Source organism: Myotis davidii, unplaced genomic scaffold, assembly GCF_000327345.1.
Source record: "Myotis davidii unplaced genomic scaffold, ASM32734v1 scaffold164, whole genome shotgun sequence".
Classification (NCBI taxonomy): Eukaryota; Metazoa; Chordata; class Mammalia; order Chiroptera; family Vespertilionidae; genus Myotis; species Myotis davidii.
The window spans coordinates 226,653-236,691 of record NW_006296417.1 but is presented as its reverse complement, the minus strand read 5'-3'; positions in this window follow the sequence as shown (position 1 = coordinate 236,691).

The following is a 10,039-nucleotide window of genomic DNA, read 5'->3' as shown; positions in this document are numbered from 1 at the left end:
AGCGTGGGTGAGTGGGGACGCGAGCCCGTGGCCGTGAGGCCTGTCGGTGACGTCTCCTGGTCACGCTGGGTCTTAGGATGTCAGTCGGCGCTTCTTCTTTTTATTTTTTTTTTAAATCCTTTCAGCTGGACATCCCTGGGGCATCCTTTGGGTCGGGGGGGACCCCTCACAGGGCAGTGGGCTTGGTCCCTGCTCTCTGGTGAGCCCTAGTGGCCAGGGCGGCTGGGGCCCTCCGGGCTGGTACCGCATGCCTGCATGTCCCTCACCACCAAGGCCCACGAGAGTAACCCCCCCCCGTCCCTGCCCCCGTTTCTGCCTGTGCACAGCCCTGGACTGGACACGTGTAAGAATAAGCCACACTCACTCCCCCCTGACACCTGACTGGGGAGGGGACGCCCGACTCAACCCAGAAACCTAACCAGCTGGTTTTCCACGACTCAGCTTTTAGTGACCAGAGAGAGTTGGTAGATAGTGACCATGGGGTGCTGTTTCAGTGTTAAAAAAAAAAAAAAGGACATAGTGGACCATGTCCGTGACCCTTTCGCCTGCCTGATTTCCGCCACCCGCCCGCCTTGTCTGGGCAGGCCAGGCAGGCAGATTTCCGGAGACACGGGGGAGTTCAGCGAGCCTGCTCCATGCAGCAAACCCCATTAGAACGAGCAGCCCGGCCAAATGAATCCATCGTTTAAAAAGAGCGCATTAGCCCTGGCTGGTGTGGCCCTGTGGATAGAGCGTCCACCTGCGGACTGAAGGGTCCCAGGTTCGATTCCGGTCAAGGGCACATGCCCAGGTTGCGGGCTCGATCCCCAGTAGGGGGTGTGCAGGAGGCAGCCGATCTCTGATTCTCTCTCACCATGGATGTTTCCATCTCTCTCTCCCTCTCCCTTCCTCTCTGACATCAATCTATACTCATAAAAGTGCAATATGCTAATTAGACCGGAGGTCCTTCTGGATGAGCCGGGGCTGCGAGGGACACCTGGGTCCCGGGTGCCGGAGGGAAGCCGGTGCCTGTAGCCAGGGGAAGGAAGGCCTTCTCTTGCACGAATTTTGTGCATCGGGCCTCTAGTCAATTTATATATTTTTTAAAAAGAATGCATTAGAAAGCTGGCCGAACGGGTGGGCTCCCTGGAGATGTGCTTTGAAAGCCAAGGAAACTTTCATTTTAAACTCACATGGTGCCAGAAGCCACTGCTTAGATCAGTGGTCGCCAACCGGTGGTCCGCCGGCCACTGGTGGTCTGTGAGGTCTGAAAGGTTGGCGACCGCTGGCTGGGTGCTCTAGCTGACAGCAGTCACTTTGCTTCTTCGCATAGTTCTTATTTTTTTTTAAACAATATCAGAGGGAGACACAAGACAATATTGCCCGTTGTCCTGTCTCATCCAGTAAGTGCTCAGAGCTCGAAGGCTTTAAGCCCCCCGTCCCCACACCCCCGGCCACACCCCCGCTTTCAGGGTCTTTAATTTGCTTCTAACACCCGAGATGGATCCATCATGAGCAAAGATTTGATTTTCCAGAGCCAAAGAAATTGCATACATGTCTCCGGCCACTTATTTCACTCCTTGCTGGGTGACACCCATAGATTGCTTTGCACCGAGGATGGCGGCTTGCACATGCTGTGTGTGTGTGTGTGTGTGTGTGTGCGCGCGCCTGCTCAGAACGGACACCCTGTTTCCAATAAAACTGATAAATAAGAGCATCCCCCAATCGCACTGTCCTCAGAGCTCATCCATTTCACATGGGACAAACAACACACATCCCCCCCCGCCCCCGCCCCCGGTCCCATCCCTCTCTCCTATTAAACTACCTTTAGACACAAGTAGCATGTTTTGATGTATAAAGGAAATGCTTCAGCCCTCGCCAGTTTTGCTCAGTGGTTAGAGCACCAGTCCTCGGACTGAAGGATCTGGGATTTGATTCCAGGTCAAGGGCACATACCTCAGTGGCAGGCTCCGTTCCCCAGCCCCCGTCAGGGTGTAAACACCTCTCTCACATTGATGTTTCTCTCTCTCTCTCTCTCTCTTCTCTTCCCCTCCCTTCCCCCCATTCTCTCTAAAACAAAACAAAAATCAATGGAAAACATATCCTAGGGTGAGGATTAAGAGAGAGAGAGAGAGAGAGAGAGAACCCTTCATTTCTTCTTGCTCTCTGAAAACTGATCCCTACTACAAATCTGCTTTTGAAAACAGCCTTTGTGGCTTTGTATTTTGTAGAGAAAAACATAGACAAGCGAACAAAATAGCGCATATTTGACCAAAAACGACTCTGCCATTTGAGAACGCGGTACGGAGGAGAAGGGCGTGTGGTTAGAAACGCGAATGCCTGAAAACAGTTGCCGTTGTCTTAATGAAGTCGCCTCTGCACTTGGGACTCCTCCTGTCTTATGCCTCGAAGTGTTTTTATTTGTTTGTTTGCCTTTGGTGTTATTGACTGATTGGCATATAGAAAGGGTGAAGTTTTATGTTGTCAATGGATAACTTTTTCCTTTCTAGATCTTGGAGTTTGGTTCTAGTTTTAAAAGACCCTCCCCATCCTGAGATTATAAATAAACTTACTCTTATTTTCTTCTAAGTCTTTATGGTTCCATTTGTTTACATCTTCTAACTCCCTGGAATTCATTTGTTGCAGGTAATGGAGGTAAAGATGCAATTTTTTTTTTTCTCCGAATGGGTGGTCGCTTGTGTAATAAAATAGATAACCATGCATTTTGGCAATACAATTATAATCCTTTCCCCACTTGATCAAAGTGCCACCTTTTTGTAAACTAAATGCCTTTAAATGTTTGGGTCTATTTCTGTTTTATTATCTCTCCATGAATGCCTTCAAACTTCTCAGGCTTTATTCATATTAGTATCAAATACTCACATTAATGTGAATATCTGCAAGTCAACCCTCCCCTCAACTAAACCCCCCCCCCCACAGTAATAATAGGGTCTTTGAGAGAATTCAGGGAACAATGGCTAAAAATTCACTGTCAAAAATTCTTTTGATACCTCATTTTTAACTCTTCTTCAGCTATACTTTAGGAGTTCTGATTTTTATAAAGCCAGATGAGTGTTCGATATCGAGAAACAAATGACCCTTTTATTTTTTTAAAAAAATATATTTTATTGATTTTTCACAGAGAGGAAGGGAGAGAGATAGAGAGTCAGAAACATCGATGAGAGAGAAACACCGATCAGCCGCCTCCTGCACATCTCCCAGTGGGGATGTGCCCGCAACCAAGGTACATGCCCTTGACCGGAATCGAACCTGGGACCCTTCAGTCCGCAGACCGACGCTCTATCCACTGAGCCAAACCAGTTTCGGCCAAATGACCCTTTTAAAAAGTACTTTTGAGCCTGGCTGCTGTGGCTCAGTGCTGAGCGTTGACCTATGAACCAGGAAGTCGCTGGTTTAATTCCTGATCAGGGCACCTGCCCAGGTTGTGGGCTCCATCCCCAGTAGGCGGCGTGCAGGAGGCAGCTGATCCATGACTCTCATCATTGATGTGTCTATCTCTGTTTCCCTTTCCCTTCCTCTCTGAAATCAATCAATATACATATGCGCGCACACACACACACACACACACACATATATTTTAAGTACTTTTGAAAGTTGCCACTCGTTCCCGGAACAGTTCATACCAGGTACTACACACAGTGCTTTTCGTCTCTAACCTCCTCAATAACCCTTTGGATAGATGGTGTATTTCCAGATCACAGAGAAGCAAACCAGAACACATACAAATTAGCTAACTTGCTCACGGCCGCCCAACCAGAAAAGGCAGCCAGAAAGACGCCAGGAGCAGCCCCGCAATACGAAGGTAATGAAAAAAATGCAATCACTTAGCAAGACTTACACCCATCACTCACTCATCGCCCAGGGTTGCCAAATGCGATTTGGCTTTTTCCACAGATGAAAACAAAAAAAGAAGTTGCCTTGTTCTAGTTTGTCCTTATCATTATGTAAACATATCCATTGATCGGTAAACACATATATGCGTGTACAAAACGATAAACATACTTGGACTGACGTACGGCGATATTTCTGTTCTGTTCTGTGCCCTTTCCTCCTATGCTAAATAAAATCTGCTCTTCCATCCCAGCTCCAAAGCAGCCAAGCATTTAACTCCCAGGAGGTTGAAGCCACTGACAAGATCTATAGAATTCCACGTGGGGAAAAAAACTGGCCGCCAAACCCCTTCCGCAGACAAGAGACGTATCGCTGTTTACGAAGCCCCACTGCGGATCAGCTTTATTTATCGTTCCTATTTCAAGAAAGGTCATGTTCCCGCTGGACGGCCCAACCCCTGAGCTGGGCATTTTTCTTGCTTGTCCTGATGTCAGACTGTCCTATCTCGGCCAAGATTTATATAAGAGGGCTCCTCCACGGGGGTGCCGGAAAGACAGTCAATGTATTATCCCTCATGGTTATTTCACAGTTGACTAGACCTCCCACAACGAATGACAGTCTATCCCAGAAGTGATGTATCCCCTGGGTCCTTACGATGCCCGTCTGCGATCACTAGGATTCAAAACGGCAGATGTTAACACTTTACGAGAGCGGCACCGGACAAACACCTTGCCCCACGGAAACTTCACTTTGGCACGTCATTTCTTCTACTGGCAACAGAAGCAGAACCAGACAGGCACCAACTTCACCTGAGGGGTATTCCTGAGTAAGAGATTCAGGATTTGCCCGGCTGGTGTGGCTCAGGGGTTGAGCATCAACCTATGAACCAGGAGGTCACGGGTTTCGATTCCCGCTCAGAGCACAGGCCCAGGCTGTGGGGTCGATCCCCAGTGTGGGACCTGCAGGAGGCAGCTGATGCATGATTCTCTATCATCACTGATGCTTTTATCTCTCTCTCTCCCTCTCCCTTCCTCTCTGGATAAAAATATAATTTTTAAGAAGAAACTCCGAAGTTAAGAGCATTTTATTCTAGGAAATAGTTAGCTGACACCTGCAGGGCCAGGCACCAGATGGGTGAGAAAAAGCAGCAAAAACCCACAGAGAAAAGCATTTTAAGAGGCACGGAGGACGGACTGCAAAGTTCTCATGGACCTTTAGTTCCCAGGCTAGTGAGCATAAGAAGGGGGTCTTTCCTTCCTAGTGTTAATAATCCCAGCAGCGTGGCTAAAGGGACCCCATTTTATATATTTCCCATCTTCCGTCTTTCCTCAACAGTTAAAATAGGGGGAGTTCAGGTATTAGAGAGGCAGTTGCACCTCCACAACCAGCATCACCCGCTGGAGCCAGAACCGGCCACCAGGCGGAGCCAGAGCCCAGCCAGGGCCCAGCCAGAGCCCGGCCAGCCGAGACACCGGAAGGGCTCCCGGGGCATTGTGGGAAATGTAGTCCCGACAGCCCGGCCCCAGGTTTCTCCGCTCCGATCTCCCGATCTCCCGGTCAGGGTCCCGGGAAGTCAGCTGACCCTGCTCCGAAGGTGCCCTGCGCCCAGCGGTGCTCCGAGCGGGCCTGGGTCTTAGGTCCCGTGGGCGCCGAAGTGAAAGGGTCGGGGTAGGGCGGCGAGGTTGGCAGAGCGCGCACCCCGCCCCCCTGCCTGCGCGGCGCTGAGAAGAGCCGAGTGCGCATGCGCCCAGGCCCGTGCCTCTCCAGTAAACTACCCCTTTGTGCTCTCAGCTGGGAGCCCTTTCGTTTTCCAAAAAGCCGCTGGAGCTCCAAATTACCCTCTGCAAAAATCATGCCGACAAGAGGGAGGTGGGCCCTGGCCAGTCAGTGGATAGAGCGTTGGCCTGCGGACTGAAGGGTCCCGGGTTCGATTCCGGGCAAGGGCACATGCCCCGGTTGCAGGCTCCATCCCCTCCCTGGGTGGGGCGTGCAGGAGGCGGCTGATCCTTGATTCTCTCTCATCAGGGCTGTGTCTATCTCTCTCTTCCTCTTACTCCCTCTCTAAAATCAATATATTAAAAAAAAACAAAAAAAACAAACGGAGGTGGACGGAGTTAGGGGAGCATGAAGTCGGCAGGGGTCCAAGAAGGCAAACGGAGTGGACTGAGAGCTTCCTGGAGGAGAAGCCAGGAAGGAAGGCTTCCAGCCCATCGGGAAGCGTTCTCACGGAGCCTGGGGTGTAGCCCAGCTTCGGAGAGCATTTCAGAACTGTAGGTATTGAACTCTGTCCTTACCGTGCTTCCAGGGGCTGTCACTGGCGCACTGGCTCAGGAGTCTCCCTCGCCCACAGCTCCTTAACTGGTCAGCTGGGAGTGAAGATGCAGGCGCCCCAGGTGTCCTGGTGAGAGGGCTGGAGGGTCCAAGGATGCATATGATCCTATCTGAGTTGCAGGCACCTGAACAGTTAAAAGAAAAAAAAATTATTCATGACACTTGTTGAGGACAGCAGGACCCTTTTACTAAAGAGGGTGATGCAACGGGTTTTTAAAAGTATGTTTTTATTGCCCGGCCAGTGTGGCTCAGTGGTTGAGCATCGGCCCATGAACCAGGAGGTCATGATTCAATTCCTGGTCAGGGTACATCTGGGGTTGCAGGCTCAATCTCCATTAGGGGGCGAGCAGGAGGCAGTCAATCCATGATTCTCTCTCATCATTGATGTTTCTATCTCTCTCTCTCCCTCTCTCTTCTTCTCTAAAATCAATAAAAATATATTTTTAGCTTTAGCCAGGTTTGGCTCCGTGGATAGAGCATCAGCCTGTGGACTGAAGAATCTCAGGTTCAAGTCCAATCAAGGGCACATACCTGGGTTGCAGGCCCTGGTCAGGATACATGTGGGAGGCAACCAATGTGTCTCTCTCACATCGATGTTTCCCTCTCTGTCTTTCTGCCTTTCTTCCTCGCTCTCTAAAAATCAGTGGAGTCCTGGAGACCGGTTTGCTCAGTGGCTACTCCCACTCCCCCTAAAAATAAAAATCAGTGGAAAAATATCCTCGGGTGAAAATGAACCAAAAAAACCAATTTTTTTAAATTTAATAAAAAAATAAAATAAAAGCCAGTGGGTCTATAAGTAAGAGAAAATAAAGACTGGCTCACTACCTCTCACGTGCCTGAATCTTCCAACAACCTGTAGATACATTGCTGCCATGTGCAGGCAGCCAAAAATGAAGATTTACATGGACAGTGACTTCAGTTAAGAGGATTCTTGGGATGATTGTAAAAAACAACAACACAACAAGAAACACTTATGGAGAGCTCACAGACTATCCCTTGTAATGGGTGCAATCATTTTATAAGAATTCTCTCATTTAGTTCTCACAGTAAACTCGTGGGCTAATCACTCGTTATTACTACTGTATTATTATTTTCCAGATGAGGTAAAAGAGTGTGATTAACCAATGCCATCCCAATAAATGCAATTAAAAGAAAGAAAGAAAAACATAGGGGGCATTGTGGGGCCCAGCCCAGCAGGCCTGAGCTGTTTGGAATAAAAGGCGACGGGGCCCTTGGTTCCTTTCAGTCCGTCCTTACAGTCCACTTCTGAGCTAGCCTCCCGCCTCTCTGGCTTTTGTTATGCTCTCTGGACTGGGTCTCACCCCCCACATGGTCACGCTGCTCCCTGGTGATGGGGGGACGGGTGCTGAGCACAGCCTGCTCCAGTGGAATGCCACTTCCATCCTTCTGCTCGGACACCCAAATGCTGACCAGCCAGGAGGTCTCGTGCAGCCCTGCAGACGGGAGTGCGTACACGAGTCTGTCTCAGTCAAGTCTCAGCCCGAGCCCCTCAGCGCTTTGGGGGAAAAGAAGAATCAACTGAACCAAATAACCAGATAAATGGCCAGGGGTGTTTTCTCAGGGGCTGTGAAAACAATATCAGTGCTCAGAAGAAGAAAAAAAAAAAACCGAGACAGGGAAATGGACTATGACAGAGAAAATTATTTGAGAATAGTGGTTTGACTGGGATGGGGGAAGTATTTGCTTATTTCCCTCCAGATGCATACCCAGTAATTCCACTGACTCCATCTCATATAATATTTATCATCAGGAGACGCAATTTTAGTTTCTGATGGTGCATAGGAAATTTCGTCACTATGAAACAAGATGATACAGCTCCCTGTGAGATGCTAGGACATGAACGTGACCAGGAGGCACACAGGAGGGGATGTGAAAGCAAATACGCCCCTCCACCCCACCCCGTGCCAGCAGCACAGCCTTGGCCAAATTACGAAATCTTCCCTGTTCCCTCCTGTTTGAGGAAATAAGATGGCGAAATACTACTTGCAACGTCACTGTCTAGTATAATAGCTACTAGCCCTGTGTGGCTATTTAAATTAATTCTGAAATTTAAAAACTACAAACTCAGCTCCTAAATTATTCTAGCTCCATCTCAAGTGCTCAAGAGCCACACTGAGTTAGTAACCAATGCACTGGACAACACATACATACAGCAGCCACAGAACTTCCATTGGACGGTGCTGGTTTATAAAAAAAAAAAAAAGATGGATTGAAAGTCATTTAAACGGTGCTGGGAACAAAGTACTATTAAAACAAAGAACATAGGTTTATAGTCAGGATTCTGAGATTCCTGAGGCTGTGAAAAGCCTGGTATATAAGCCTAGTATGTATGCTCCAAGTCTTTCTCCTGTGAAACACTCAGGGGCTGTCAAAGAAATATCCATTAACAAATACATTTAGCAGGGGGAAGAGTGAGGCTTCGGAAGAACCGGCACCTCCAATACAAAACTCAATTAATACGTAATGGAGGACAAGCCCTCCATTTGTGGTGGGAAAGTACTTCGAGAGCAAAAATGATTTCAAGCTTCGCAACATTAATTAGCTTAATTCCTAAGGTGGCTAACGTTTAATACTGTAAGTGCGATGCATTTTAAATGTTTTCCTGTCATTGGTCATACATATGTAATATCACAACAGGAGGAAATACAGCTGACCTTGTACACTGAACTTCTATCTGATATCCTTGCTAAATGTGCTTATTAAATCTAATAGATTTATCAGTTATTCTCAATTTTTTGCTGTCTCCTAGTAAGAACTCCTTTCCAATTCTAACATCCTTTTTTTTTTTTTGCTTCGCCCTTTTTCACTGGCAAGGACGTGCAATAATAGATATAGACCATTTTGCCTTTCTATATTTTTTCAGAAAGCTTTCATTTAAAGAATTGTTCTTGATTACAGAACCACTTGTGCAACAGATTGATATGTATGTTTATTGCTGATCCTGTCATTTTAATAATAAATGTGTTTCTAGAAATATGACCATTTCATATAGATTTTTTAATTTAAAAGGCTAATCTCATTCCTGAAATTGTTTCATTATTTTAATGTGTTATTAAAGTAGTGATACTATTTTTAAAATATCTGATCTTGGTTATTTGTGCCTTCTTCATATATTTTCCTAATAAACCTCTCCAGAAATTTATCAGTTTCAATAATCATTTCAACTAATCATCATCATCATCATCATAATTTCAAAGGATTTTATTTGATTCCACCCCCTTACTTCATGTTTGTTTTTATTTCATTAATTTCTCAACTTTATTATTGGTAAATCATTTTAAAATATAAATCTAGGATATAAAATTCCCTCCCGGAAATTTATTTTAGCAAACAACATCTAATAACATATACAATGGTGATACAGCACAACAAATTTATTCTTGGAAAAACGGTAAGTGAAATCTTTAAAAAAACAACAACAAAAAACCCATCAGTGCAAATAACCACATTAAGAGGAAGCACGGTAAGATCTCAAAAAACTATTCAGAAAATCACATGATAAAACTCAGGATTATATTCATGATCAGTACCCTTACTTAGCAAAGGAGGGCTCTAAACGGTTTTTAACTCAATGAATCAAACGCATCTGCAAAGACGACAAAGAGCTCACAGGCGGAGACTCAAAAGCACCGCTTCGAGCAGATGGCAGAGAACACGCCGTGAAAGGCTGTCCCACCACCAAGCCGCGCGAGCCTCGGGGAAAGGAAGGGGAGAAACAAAGGAGCCACCGCGACTTCAACAAACCAGCAAAAGAAAATCAAAGCCGGGGGCACACGGGGGGGGGAGGGAGGGGCGTTGATGAAGCCAGCTGCGGGGCTGAAGGAGCTCTGCAGCTTGTGCACAGCATGGGGGAGAG